General features: G+C 46.5%; 1 pseudogene; it reads right to left on the bottom strand.

The window, feature by feature from the left end:
• Positions 1 to 2,254: 2,254 nt before the first annotated feature.
• The window catches only part of LOC124024180, a 29,163-nt pseudogene continuing 16,217 nt past the window's right edge, over positions 2,255 to 15,200 (bottom strand).

Genomic DNA, 15,200 nt, shown 5'->3' with positions numbered 1-15,200 from the left:
TTTGAGGGTTTTGAGTGACACGAGAGGGCCCGTGAGGAAGGTGAGGAGGAGACGAGAGGGCCCGTGAGGAGGGAGACAAGACATGATCTGCTAATTTAAGAAGTCGGAAAGAGTGTCTTTGTTCCCAAGGGATAAAGGATGTTTTTATAAGCACCAATTGAGACAACTGAAGAAACTGCCGTTCTGGAGAACAAAAAAACAACTCAATCAAAGAGAAGCTAACAAAGAAAGTCCTCCAAAAATAACAAGACAAAATCAAGAGCTTTTTCCTTTGTTGCTGGATAGTAAGTACTTGCTTGTGTGGCTTTATCATACCCCCAAGGCAATACGATTCTTATTCAACCTACTACCAAGTCTAAATCGCTGTCCTTTGGAGCAATGCACTGGTCTCTTCCTCCAGTATAGTGGAAAGCCATTCTGCTTGGGACATGTAGAAATGACAATCCACTGGTGCGTCATACAACATCACAGCGGTCCATATTTCTATTAGATATTAGTTGTACAGGACATCAACACTGTCACATTCAGATATACAGGTCGCAACACCATTCCATTTGTGGACAAGAAACTAGCAACACAATGAGACTAATATGTTAACTGTCCTAGTCCTATAGGACAAGAAACTAGCAACACAATGAGACTAATATGTTAACTGTCCTAGTCCTATAGGACAAGAAACTAGTGAGACTAATATGTTAACTGTCCTAGTCCTAGGACAAGAAACTAGCAACACAATGAGACTAATATGTTAACTGTCCTAGTCCTTAACAAGGGGTTACACCACCAAGCTAGCAGGTTCAAGTTAGTGAAATCCAGGTGTATATATGTACTTCAATACTGAACTAAATTTAAAATAAAAAAAAAGCTACCTGACAATCGTGATAATGTTCTGGCCAGCAGTATGTTGACTTCTGGAACATTCCACAGTTTCTTACAGGGCAGACTGTCAACAAGCCTCGTTTGTATAGCGCAAGTACCCCTCCCTGAAAATAGAAAAAATAAATATACATCTTTGACTTTTAATGACTGGTTTACTTCACTCTCAACGACTCCAGCTCACGCACCATATGAAGCCTTTTCTATACATTGTATAGCGACTACTTTGTGTGAATAGGAAAGGAGTCTTGTTGCAGCGTCTGCATTAGTAGAGGGGAGGACATTGTGTTGTGTTTTAAGTGCTGTATCCCACTACGGAGGCATCATTTCATGGCTACTTGCTTAAAATGGGCACAAAGGTTCAATTAAGCTTCTCAACTCAAGAGTTCATCCATGCTTCAATCCAGACAACATCCCTTAGATCTTCTCCAAAAAGGGTTCTTGAATAAATAAACAGGTAAAGAACAAATCTAAGATCACTGTGACCGTTTTTAAATAACTTTTGATTAACACCCCCTCATCTCCAAAACTCCTAGTGCCCCACTGGTCTGAGAGATGACACTCCCCCCTCATCTCCAAAACCCCTTGTGCCCCACTGGTCTGAGAGATGACACTCCCCCTCATCTCCAAAACCCCTAGTGCCCCACTGGTCTGAGAGACTACACTCCCCCTCATCTCCAAAACCCCTAGTGCCCCACTGGTCTGAGAGACTACACTCCCCCTCATCTCCAAAACCCCTTGTGCCCCACTGGTCTGACTACACTCCCCCTCATCTCCAAAACCCCTTGTGCCCCACTGGTCTGACTACACTCCCCCTCATCTCCAAAACCCCTTGTGTGCCCCACTGGTCTAGAGGTTGAATGAGGTGAGTGGCAGAGAGAGGGGGTTGAATGAGGTGAGTGGCAGAGAGAGGGGGTTGAATGAGGTGAGTGGCAGAGATCGGGGGTTGAATGAGGTGAGTGGCAGAGATCCGTTGAATGAGGTGAGTGGCAGAGATAGGGGTTGAATGAGGTGAGTGGCAGAGATAGGGGTTGAATGAGGTGAGTGGCAGAGAGAGGGGTTGAATGAGGTGAGTGGCAGAGATCAGAGATCGGGGTTGAAAACCAGTGGCAGAGATAGGGGGTTGAATGAGGTGAGTGGCAGAGAGAGGGGTTGAATGTGGCAGAGATAGGGGTTGAATGAGGTGAGTGGCAGAGATAGGGGGTTGAATGAGGTGAGTGGCAGAGATTGAATGAGGTGAGTGGCAGAGAGAGGGGTTGAATGAGGTGAGTGGCAGAGATAGGGGTTGAATGAGGTGAGTGGCAGAGATAGGGGTTGAATGAGGTGAGTGGCAGAGATAGGGGTTGAATGAGGTGATGTCCCTCTACTGAATGAGGGGAGCCCAGCTGTAATGTGACCATGTAACAGTCTCTGGCAGTTGTCACCTGAAGGGCCACCCAGTGATAGGAGTGCCAGACATTGGCCAGGCTTGGTTGAATCTACTGGGACTCCCCCATTGGCTCAGTGCTGCACTACTGTAACACGGGGGAAGGGTTGCTAAGCCAAGGATATATAGGAGTGAAGCGCTGCCCACACAAGTGGTGTTGCTGATGGGATGGGGTCGCTCTGAGCTAGATGTGCGTGGTTGGTTGTGTGTTGTCTAGCCAGGCATTGCTCCTCCCTGGTTATGCCTTGACTTTACATTGTGCATCCTTCCTCATCCTCTGCAATCAGTTGTTTGATTCTTCCTCCATGGAAATTGACAGGATAACGAGTTGGTCCATTTGCTGTGCCGATTGAAGGACCAGTAAGGTACTGTAGGCTGACAAGTGAAAATGGCCGACCTCTTCAGTAGATGATCCCCAGTGTTCTGAGGTAACAAACAGCTCTACACTTCTGAACAGAAATCATGGTTACAACTGTCCATCAGTCAGTGCAATATTGATCAGAGTGAGCCACGGTATGTGTGTGATTTGGTTGATTCAGTGTATGGAAAGGGTGAAGTGAGACTGGCGTATCAAAAACACATTAAAGGATGGATTGGGAAGTGGGGAGGAATCAAGTTAACTGAAAGAAAAGTCACTCATGCCGTGAAATGAACAATGCAAATGTCAAGAAAACACAAAACATGAACTGTGAGGTGAATGTGTTCCCTTCACACAATAATTATGTCTATCCCTGAAAAGTGAACCAAGAGGTGTTTAGCGAGCAAATGGCTGGTTGAGGGACGAGAAAACAAACCCTTCAACGCCTATATAAGTCTGAGGAGGTTGAGCCTCTCTCCTCAAGCGTCCTTTCACCACACACAGTAAACCTACTAATGATAATTGTCAGGATATACTGGCACACTGGGTACAACAGGTCAACAACAGCAAGTTCAAACATTTCAACATGATTCACTTGTTTAGTTTTGTCAGTCTTTATTTTAGTTTGACCCCTCCCCCATCATCCCCCCCAGCCACCCAGCCCCGTTCTGCAAGGGACTAAAAAAAACTATGCAGTCAGAAACCCTTTTCAGCTTTTCAGGCAGTCAATTGGTCTATTTTTGCATGTGTTCGTTCATCAACAGTGCAAAGACCAATAGATATCAGCGGAGGTGTGCACATGGGCAGACAGTGATGGCTTTGAACCTTGGATGAGGTCAGTCCCAGTCCACTGTGGGGCAGGAGGGAAACGAGGGAAAAAGATGCTGCTAGGAGAAAAAAAAATAATCTGCCGGACATTCAGGCAGAGAACTACAAATATAGAAACACCATTCAACTGATGTCTAAAATGGACTCGGAGCCCAGGGCTTCCTCATGTGAGCCAGTCACATGAATCTTTGCAGGGTGGCGAGGTGTCGGTCACGTCTCCCTGTGGAAATGACACAAGACAGAAAATGGTTGGCTAAATTCAAGTTCAAAACTATGTTCACGACGCGTAGATGACCCAATCTAATGACGACGCGTAGATGACCCAATCTAATGACGACGCGTAGATGACCCAATCTAATGACTAGTATCACTACTATTGTAAATTACAATATTACCTCAAAATGTATAAATGGCAAAAACATTTAAATGCAGCCGTTTTGACCACTGTGACGTCTATGTGAGTGACATTTTACACTTGAATACCAAGCTGAGGAAGCAAATCTAACAGAAGACTCTAGATAAGGTATTCCACATCCAGAAACAAGGCAGAGGTCAGCCACTAGAGGTCAGGGCAGCCTGTGATTACGCTGTCTCTATTACAGTAACACTACTGTGATTCTACCTGCTTAGGACGAACAACTGAACTGAAGGCATAAGAGCTGTTGCTGCTGCATACTGAGGCTGCTCGCTAGCACAGTCGAGCCTTTGTTGAAGTCTTTTCCCAGGGAGCTGTGTATCAGACTGTTGTACAGTACAGTAGTACTAAGTCTTTTCCCAGGGAGCTGTGTATCAGACTGTTGTACAGTACAGTAGTACTAAGTCTTTTCCCAGGGAGCTGTGTATCAGACTGTTGTACAGTACAGTAGTACTAAGACTTTTCCCAGGGAGCTGTGTATCAGACTGTTGTACAGTAGTACCAAGTCTTTTCCCAGGGAGCTGTGTATCAGACTGTTACACAGGCCAGTAGTACTAAGTCAGTGCGATTGTAAAGTAAAGCATAATTTATCATATGTAATGAGGCATAGAAGCTACAGGTTGTCAATATACTGCATGTCTACATCTTTTCCCACCATGCTCTCTGTCCATACGGGCACATCTGACCCCAGTATCTATTTGTCTGACTAATGAGACCGTGATACTCCCATTGGCGTGACCTACTTGTTGTGTGTATGTACTGACGTGTATGTGTAACTGATAGAGACACACACACTCACATTTTAAAAGTATGTAAATTGTAAAGTATTTAGTCATTGTGGTTGTATGTGTCAGACCCCAGTAAGACTGTCTCCATTGGCATCGTCTATGACACAGTTTGGTTAGTGTGTACACAGTACCAAGTATTTGGTGTGATACCGTCCATTTGGTTATTGAACTGCGCTCTGTGTCTGCTAATGTATTTTTCTCTTTAAGATCCATTTTATTCTGTTTGTGTGCCTGTCAGTCTGTCTGACTAGGGGCCTTACCGCTTTCATCTCCGTGCCGGGGGGTAGAGGGAGGGGGCTGCGGCTTGCTGACTGGCAACAATAGCTGATGACGAGAGACCTGTGCGAGGCGGAAAATGTATGTGCATCAGTCGGAAAATCAGTATCAGTCAGGGGAGGGTGCATCAGTCAGGGAGGGTACATCAGTCAGGGGTCAGTCGGGGGAGGGTACATCAGTCGGGGGAGGGTACATCAGTCGGGGAGGGTACATCAGTCGGGAGGGTACATCAGTCGGGGAGGGTACATCAGTCGGGGGGGTACATCAGTCGGGGAGGGTACATCAGTCGGGAGGGTACATCAGTCGGGAGGGTACATCAGTCGGGAGGGTACATCAGTCGGGAGGGTAGGGTACATCAGTCGGGAGGGTACATCAGTCGGGAGGGTACATCAGTTGTGTATCAGTAAGAGTTTCCGAAAGCCTTGTCAGTCATAATAGTAAAAGTGGTGATTGGCTGCGACTGACCTGTAGTGTAGGACAGATCATACTGGCCCGAGAGCAGCGGGTATCCCAGGTGGTGATGGGAGGGCATGATGCGCTGGGAGGGCGAGGAGCGTGGCCGCTCCATGTCCCTCTCTCGTTCCCTCTCCCCGCCGCTCCTCTCTCCCCTGTCCCTCTCATGGGACAGCTTGTCGCCCACCGTGGGGGACTTGCTCTTGTACTGGCTGGCGTGCTGCTGCAGGATGTCCAGGGCCTTGGAGTCCACCGAAGCTGCCTTGCCGCTCACCGTGGGGCTGGCGCGTGACTTGTCACCTCCCCTCGCCTCCTCCTCACCGCCGGCCATCTTGCCACCGTAAGGGGAGAACGGATAGCCCGCAGGCAGGTAGGGGGAACCTAACATGGGGGACAGGTCATTGTGTTCATTTGATTCATGGCTTAATATCAAAACATTTGTAGAAAGATTTTTTGGGCAAATGCGCATTCACCCAAGTGGTTCCTTTCTATACCAATAGTTGAGCTGGTGTGGTTACCTGGGTAATTCTGCATCATGACTGTGGGCATGCCTCTGTACCCGGGGTGGCTGGGGTCATAGCCCTGCCCATAAGGGTAACCATGCATATAGGGCATGTAACCCTGGTGCTGCGCCAGGGCTGAGGAGAACTGCATGTGGGCATTGGCGCGAGGGTCTTTGCCCATGGCCCGTTGGTCCTCAGCAGAAGACGTTCTGGGGTCTGTGCTCTCTTTTGGACCAGCGCCATCCTCCTCTTTCGGACCACCACTCTCCTTGGGCCTGTTGGGCCTGTCGTCCTTTCCTTTGCGGTCGCGGTCTCTCTCTCGCTCTCGGTCTCTCTCGTCTTTCCACCGCGGTGGTGGTTGTTGCTGCTCGTCCTCCATCTGGGTCTGCTTGGGGTAGACAGATGGTGTGAATGAGTTAAGTCAGGGATACCTCTCTAAAACAACTCCACAACTCTAGAAGGGCTACAAGTGATCAAAACATGATCTAAAATGAGCATCAATCACCACATTACACTGCAATCATTAACATAATAAAATATGTACAAATAGAATATAAGAACACACCTAAGTATGAAAAATAATAGGGCACGTTTTTTTTTTTTTTACCTGTCTGTACCACATGGCTTGCTCTATCCCTGCTCTGGAGTCTAGGCTTGGCTTGGAGTCCTCCTTCCCATGGTGCCCCCCTTCACTCAGCTTCATCTTCAGCCCTTCGGCCTGCTGGGACTTAGATACCTCTCCTTTCAGGCTTGTGGCGGAGGCCTTGGAGGGCTCCGATGGAGAGTCTCTGGTCTTACCCTGGTTCTGTTGGGTCTTGTTGGCCAGGCTGTCCGTCTTTCCAGGGGCCTTGGAGAGAGTGGGCGGCCCCAAGGCCTTCTGCTTCCACTCCTCCTTCATGGAGGCCTCGCGTTCCTTCATGGCCGCCGCGTCAGAGCTCTTCTTCTCCGCCACCGCCGCCCGGTGCTGCTCAGAGATCACCTGGCGCTGGCGCTCCTCGTACTGGTGCCGGTAGGCCGGGTTGGTGTTGAGCAGGTGGTTGTGGTAGGCCTGGTCCGGGTGGTAGGCGTACGGGGGAACGTAGGAGTACTGGTTGTAATAGAGAGGCTGCATGTACATGTTGGAGCGCTGTTGGATGACTGACTGCTGCTGCTGCTGCTGTTGTTGTTGATGATGATGATGATGTTGTTGTTGACTGGAGGCGTTCATCTCGGGTTTGCGATCTTCGTGAGGCTCCACTTTGACCTTGTCTTCCACATTCTCCTGTTCGTCCTCACGCTTCACTTTCAATGCCGGACTTTCGGTGTGCGGCATGCCTGGATTGGCGGCACCGGGGCTCGGGCAGGTGTAGTTGGGCGAGTAGTAGGCCTCATAGCCGGCATAGTACGGAGACTCCTTGTTGGGCGCCTGGCTGGGAAACAAGGCTTTCTTTGCTCCTTCTCTGATACCTTGGTCCTCCACCTTGATCTTCACCCCCTCCACAAGTCTGCCCTCGCCGTCCTCCCCTGCGTCCGAGATGTCCGAGTACGCCGGGCTGTTGGTCTTGACCGAGGAGTTGTCGGCGGCTCCGCCACCATTCTGGGTGACCACGTGGAGGGGCGTGAGTGGCTGAGGCATTCCCGAGCCCTCTATCCGGCTGGCCACCCCTATGGACAGACTGGGGGTGTTGTCGGTGAAGCTGTAGATCTTATCCGCCTCTGCCTTAATGCTGGCAAGACGGCTCTGGTGGGGGTCCGAGGAGCCGTTAAGTAGCCCGTCACCTTTTCCTGGCTCTGAGGACTCAGAGTAGGGACTCTTGCCCTCTTCTGGTTTCCCCCCCTTTCCCCGGAGGCTTGGGGCTCTCTGCCTCCTTCCTGCTGTCTCTCTTCTTCTTCTCCTTCTTCTTCTTTTCTTTTGAGGCACTGGAAGCAGGGTTCAGCGCGGCAGGGTTCAGCGTGGCAGGGTCTCCCATCGCGGCGGGGGGTTTGGTGGGCTGGGTGCCCTTCATCTGGGGGCTTTTGGGGATGCCCTGTATCATAGGCGGGATCCCTAGAGAAGCATTGGGGTTGCCCCCCGGCAGGGAAAGAGGCGGCCTGTAGGGAGTAGAGCTGCTGGGAAGCTACGCTCCCTGGGGGTACAGGCCGGGACGATGACTTCATGTTCTTCTGAGATAGTTTGTCGGTCTTGGACTTTTTCTGGGACTTGGACTTTTCCATGCCGTCGTTGCTGGCCTCGTCGGTGAGACAGGGTCCGTCGTCACAGCCTTCCATTGGTATGCCGCTTGCTTCAGGGTCAGCGTCGCCACCTTTCTTTTTACTCTGTTTGGAACCAAACTTGCCCGGGGAAGGAGACGGACTCTGGCAGTCAAAGCCCCTTCCTTTGGGGGTGACAGACCGTGCGGGAGACAGGCAGCCTTTGTGAGAACTGGAGGCCCCGTTGCAGTTCCCCGGCTCAGGATGAAGCGTGGAGTCCTCCCCGTACTCACTGTCCCCATCCAGGTCCAGCTTGATGTCGTCGTCGTCGTTGTGTGCGCGTGCCTGGTGGTACTTGAGGCCGTTGATGTGCTTGTACTTCTTGTTGCAGCCGGGGTGCGGGCAGTCGATGAGGACCGGCGAGGGACAGTTGCGGTCGAGTGTCGGGGCTGGGGCTCAGTTTTAATTGAGGGGATAGGGGGAAGGACAGGGGGAAGCGCCCCTCCTACTCCGCTGTTGGAGTTGGTGCGCATGCGCTTGTTGCCTTTGGTGTCCTCAGAGCTGGAGTTGGGCTCCATGTCTGAGGCAGGTTTGGACTTGCGCTTGCTGGCCGATGAGGGGCTGGCCTTGACGTCCTCTGTGTTGCTGTTGGGTGGCGTGCGGCGCTCCGACGACGTCTGGCTGCCCCGCCGGCCCTTACTGTTGTTGTTGGCGGCACGTGTCTTGCTGGTGCCGCTGCCCTTGTTGTCCGACGAGTTGCTGTTCTCGTTGACGGGTGTGTTGCTGTTGGGTCTCATCCTCTTGCCCCGGCCCCGGCCATTCCTCATCTCCAAGTCACTGGTGGGAGACTCACAGAACCTGAGGGGACAAGAGGACGTAGATGTTAGCAAATTACATTACGCATGCCTACATTACGCATGCCAAAAACAAACGTAATTTAAAAAGGTTGACTGATAAATGTAGGCAGAATACAAATTACACTAAATAGCTAGGTTTCTATCCAATCTGCATAACACAATATGTGCATTTTCCACCAGAGATGGGTTTCCATCAAATGAACTTGTTGTGGATAAAAGGCTGTGTGTGATGACATAGTGCACATAAACATATATTTTGTCACAAAACCTATTGGTTTTAGAGCAGGGGTGCCCACTCTGATCTTGGCACGTGCACTTTACCCAACAGCTGGCCGATACAGTGTGGGTAGGCTACATGCCTTATGAGATTATTATGGAGAAGAGCAATATTATTTGTATTTGTCAAATGGCAGCAAAGCATCGATCATCATGTCACCAGAATAAGACCCTCTATATTTATTAGAAAGGAGCATCAAGCTCATCACTGTGCACTTTCACCACCCTGTGAAGTTCATCATAACTTATTTCATCTGTAGCCTAATAAACTGCATGCTTTCCTGAGTCGTAGTGGGAGGACCACACAACATACGTTTATTTCAATATGATGGTTAATTACATCAATATTTGCGCATAAAAGGCGTTTCGACCTCCATTTCTCACATAATCAATTTCCCCGACACAAAAGATCCCACCATGTCAAACAAAATAGTCTGTCACCATTTAAAAAATTGTATCGGCATATCCTGTTTCCATCAGCCCAGCTGTGACTGTTTTCATGCATCAGTTAATTCATTCACATGAAATGGTTGGAAGGAAACCTGGTTAATGATTTGCTGAAATTCTACATTTCTAGATAAGACAGCAATAAACTGTGTCTGTATATCAGCAAGCTTTACACACAACTTATGGGGTGGAATTCCTTTTCTGTCTTTTGTTTTGTCCAAATAAAGTGAACATTAGTTGCAGAAGGAAGAGGGTGAACATCTACACTATATACACACAAAAGGTATGTGGAAACCCCTTTAAATGAGTGGATTTGGCTATTTCCTCCAAACCCGTTGCTGACAGGTGTGTAACATCGAGCACACAGCCATGCAATCTCAGGAAAGCATGCAATCTCCATAGACAAAAATTGTCAGTAGAATGGCCTTACTGAAGAGCTCAGTGATTATCAATGTGGCACCGTCATGGGATACCAAGTCAGTTCGTCAAATTTCTGCCCTGCTAAAGCTACCCCGGTCAACTGTAAGTGCTGTTATTGTGAAGTGGAAACGTTTAGAAGCAACAACGGCTAAGCCGTGAACTGGTAGGCCACACAAGTTCACAGAACAGGGCTGCCAAGTGCTGAAGTGCATAAAAATCATCTGTCCTCTGTTGCAACACTCACTAACAAGTTCCAAACTGCCTTGATGCAACGTCAGCACAAGTACGGTTCGTCGGGAGCTTCATGAAATGGGTTTCCACACAAGCCTAAGATCAACATGCGCAATGGCAACCGTCGGCTGGAGTGGTATAAAGCTTGCCGCCATTGGACTCCGGAGCAATGGAAATGCGCTCTCTGGAGTGATGAATAACGCGTCACCATCTGGCAGTCCAACGGACGAATCTGGGTTTGGCGGATGCCAGGAGAACGCTACCTGTGCCCCAATGCATAGTGCCAACTGTAAAGCAACAGCATACAATGACAGCTTGGGGAAGGCCCTTTTCTGTTTCAGCATGACAATGCTCCTGTGCACAAAGCGAGGTCCATACAGAAATGGTTTGTCGATTGGTGTGGAAGAACTTGACTGGCCTACACAGAGCCCTGACCTTAACCCCATCGACCACCTTTGGGATGAATTGGAATGCTACCGCGAGCCAGGCCTAATCGCCCAACATCAGTGCCAGACTTCACTAATGCTTGTGGCTGAATGGAAGCAAGTCCCCGCAGCATTGTTCCAACATCTAGTGGAAAGCTTTTATAGCAGCAACGGGGGGGGACCAACTCTTAATGCCCATGATTTTGGAATGATATGTTCGACGAGCAGGTGTCCACATACTTTTGGTCATGCAGTGTACCTACCTGCCTGGTAAATCATAAGTAGCATAATTCACATCCCTAAAATAGAGTTGGGCCCCCATGTCTCTATGATAATAATGTAATTATCCCAGCAGTGAAGGTTAACAGTCCGTGACAAAGACACCAGGGCCTGGGATGACTCATAACTTCCCCTCCAATCACTCCAAACTATTTCACCAGCAGCAGGGGATGAGAGTAAATCCGTAGGCCCTCGGAGATTGAGGAATTCAGACTCATTAGTCATTACTCATCGTGGAGCTGGAGAGCCTGCGGATTTGGTTTCCTGAAAGTTTGTTGAGCTGTTACTTTGCTGAGAGCCTTCAATCAAACTATCACAGTAAGCCCAGCTACAATGCAATTCTGAAAGCCAGTCTGTCACTGTTTTGAGAGTGACTCAAGTTGGCCGTGGATGTGCAGCGCTTGAGTGGTATGGTCTATCAAAAAATGTAAGCTAAACTCTCTGCGGTAGTTAAATGAGATGGGGACTCCAGGAATGAAGATATCTCGTGTAGGAAAAAAAAAGAGCATGAGAAAATGAGCCAGTGCTGAGACAATGCTGCTGATAGGCGGTGTGGTCCCACCACGACAGTGGAGAATGTGATACAGTGTTGGGAAAAGCTATTAGCTCAATAATTGGATCCGGCAATCTGGCTTGTTGGAGGATTCTATTTCTATCACTTCCTCTCGGGACGTCAGCAGTTTGCAGAATGTATCTCCGAGCCCAAGTTAAAAGACTACAGTGGATAGACAAGCACTGCTGGCCCCCTAGAGACAGAGGTGAGGACTAATATCCAACAGCTAGCGTGATATAGATGGCAGATTGGTAGATTCCTATCGGAGTTCCCTCTTTATGCAAGGAAAGGTGAGAAACCGAGTGCTGGAAGGGTAAATGATTTTTTTAAATGGAGTATCTGATGTTTGATGGTCCCTGGTAATGCTCTTATTTGACATCAAACACTACTAACTACAGGACTTATGATACTGTGTAAAGATTACAGGCCAGCGACCATTTTTCAAATACAATTCAGTATACGGAAGCCGTCTGGAATAACAGTGGAGATAATGTATGGAGACGTGCTTACCTGGGAGGTGCCCAATCATGTTGAGTACAGTCCAACAGGGTGATAATGAATGAAGACGTGCTTACCTGGGAGGTGCCCAATCATGTTGAGTACAGTCCAACAGGGTGATAATGTATGGAGACGTGCTTACCTGGGAGGTGCCCAATCATGTCGAGTACAGTCCAACAGGGTGATAATGTATGGAGACGTGCTTACCTGGGAGGTGCCCAATCATGTCGAGTACAGTCCAACAGGGTGATAATGTATGGAGACGTGCTTACCTGGGAGGTGCCCAATCATGTCGAGTACAGTCCAACAGGGTGAGCTCTTGTTCCTCCAGGTCACATTCACCACCAGCATACCTGTGGGAAAAGAACACAAGTCTTAATTAGTCATTCATAAGGGTGATAATGAATGAGACTACTATACATCATCTGGATTAATGATCTCACATTCACACCATAGTGCCAAGACAGAATTTAACAGTTGCTCCATCATTAAGAATGACCTCACGTTGTATTCTTCAATTAACCGGGGCCACCTCAACTAACCGGGGCTTCCGCAACAGCTCCCATTTAAATAGATCAGACAGGGGTTCCTGGGCATACACTCAAAGCAGAACCCCTATTATAATGTTGTCAGTTCTCCATTACTGCTGTCTATTATAATGTTGTCAGTTCTCCATTACTGCTGTGTATTATAATGTTGTCAGTTCTCCATTACTGCTGTCAGTTCTCCATTACTGCTGTCTATTATAATGTTGTCAGTTCTCCATTACTGTTGTCTATTATAATGCTGTCAGTTCTCCATTACTGCTGTCTATTATAATGTTGTCAGTTCTCCATTACTGCTGTCTATTATAATGTTGTCAGTTCTCCATTACTGCTGTCTATTATAATGTTGTCAGTTCTCCATTACTGCTGTCTATTATAATGTTGTCAGTTCTCCATTACTGTTGTCTATTATAATGTTGTCAGTTCTCCATTACTGCTGTCAGTTCTCCATTACTGCTGTCTATTATAATGTTGTCAGTTCTCCATTACTGTTGTCTATTATAATGCTGTCAGTTCTCCATTACTGCTGTCTATTATAATGTTGTCAGTTCTCCATTACTGCTGTCTATTATAATGTTGTCAGTTCTCCATTACTGCTGTCTATTATAATGTTGTCAGTTCTCCATTACTGCTGTCTATTATAATGTTGTCAGTTCTCCATTACTGCTGTCTATTATAATGTTGTCAGTTCTCCATTACTGCTGTCTATTATAATGTTGTCAGTTCTCCATTACTGCTGTCTATTATAATGTTGTCAGTTCTCCATTACTGCTGTCTATTATAATGTTGTCAGTTCTCCATTACTGCTGTCTATTATAATGTTGTCAGTTCTCCATTACTGCTGTCTATTATAATGTTGTCAGTTCTCCATTACTGCTGTCTATTATAATGTTGTCAGTTCTCCATTACTGCTGTCTATTATAATGTTGTCAGTTCTCCATTACTGCTGTCTATTATAATGTTGTCTTCTCCATTACTGCTGTGTATTATAATGTTGTCAGTTCTCCATTACTGCTGTCTATTATAATGTTGTCAGTTCTCCATTACTGCTGTCTATTATAATGTTGTCAGTTCTCCATTACTGCTGTCTATTATAATGTTGTCAGTTCTCCATTACTGCTGTCTATTATAATGTTGTCAGTTCTCCATTACTGCTCTATTATAATGTTGTCAGTTCTCCATTACTGCTGTCTATTATAATGTTGTCAGTTCTCCATTACTGCTGTCTATTATAATGTTGTCAGTTCTCCATTACTGCTGTCTATTATAATGTTGTCAGTTCTCCATTACTGCTGTCTATTATAATGTTGTCAGTTCTCCATTACTGCTGTCTATTATAATGTTGTCAGTTCTCCATTACTGCTGTCTATTATAATGTTGTCAGTTCTCCATTACTGCTGTCTATTATAATGTTGTCAGTTCTCCATTACTGCTGTCTATTATAATGTTGTCAGTTCTCCATTACTGCTGTCTATTATAATGTTGTCAGTTCTCCATTACTGCTGTCTATTATAATGTTGTCAGTTCTCCATTACTGCTGTCTATTATAATGTTGTCAGTTCTCCATTACTGCTGTGTATTATAATGTGACAGTTCTCCATTACTGCTGTCTATTATAATGTTGTCAGTTCTACATTACTGCTGTCTATTATAATGTTGTCAGTTCTCCATTACTGTTGTCAGTTCTACATTACTGCTGTCAGTTCTCCATTACTGCTGTCTATTATAATGTTGTCGGTTCTCCATTACTGTTGTCTATTATAATGTTGTCAGTTCTCCATTACTGTTGTCAGTTCTACATTACTGCTGTCAGTTCTCCATTACTGTTGTCTATTATAATGTTGTCAGTTCTCCATTACTGTCGTCTATTATAATGTTGTCAGTTCTCCATTACTGCTGTCTATTATAATGTTGTCAGTTCTCCATTACTGCTGTGTATTATAATGTTGTCAGTTCTCCATTACTGCTGTCTATTATAATGTTGACAGTTCTCCATTACTGCTGTCTATTATAATGTTGTCAGTTCTCCATTACTGTCGTCTATTATAATGTTGTCAGTTCTCCATTACTGCTGTCTATTATAATGTTGTCAGTTCTCCATTACTGCTGTGTATTATAATGTTGTCAGTTCTCCATTACTGCTGTCTATTATAATGTTGACAGTTCTCCATTACTGTTGTCTATTATAATGTTGTCAGTTCTCCATTACTGTTGTCAGTTCTCCATTACTGCAGTCTATTATAATGTTGTCAGTTCTACATTATTGCTGTGTATTATAATGTTGTCAGTTCTCCATTACTGCTGTCTATTATAATGTTGTCAGTTCTCCATTACTGCTGTCTATTATAATGTTGTCAGTTCTACATTACTGTTGTCAGTTCTCCATTACTGCTGTCTATTATAATGTTGTCAGTTCTCCATTACTGCTGTCTATTATAATGTTGTCAGTTCTCCATTACTGTTGTCAGTTCTCCATTACTGTTGTCTATTATAATAATATATGCCATTTAGCAGACGCTTTTATCCAAAGCGACTTACAGTCATGTGTGCATACATTCTACGTATGGGTGGTCCCGG

This window comes from Oncorhynchus gorbuscha, unplaced genomic scaffold, assembly GCF_021184085.1.
Source record: "Oncorhynchus gorbuscha isolate QuinsamMale2020 ecotype Even-year unplaced genomic scaffold, OgorEven_v1.0 Un_scaffold_1766, whole genome shotgun sequence".
Lineage (NCBI taxonomy): Eukaryota > Metazoa > Chordata > Actinopteri > Salmoniformes > Salmonidae > Oncorhynchus > Oncorhynchus gorbuscha.
The sequence above is the reverse complement of the archived record's forward strand: the minus strand, read 5'-3'. Positions and strand labels throughout refer to the sequence as shown.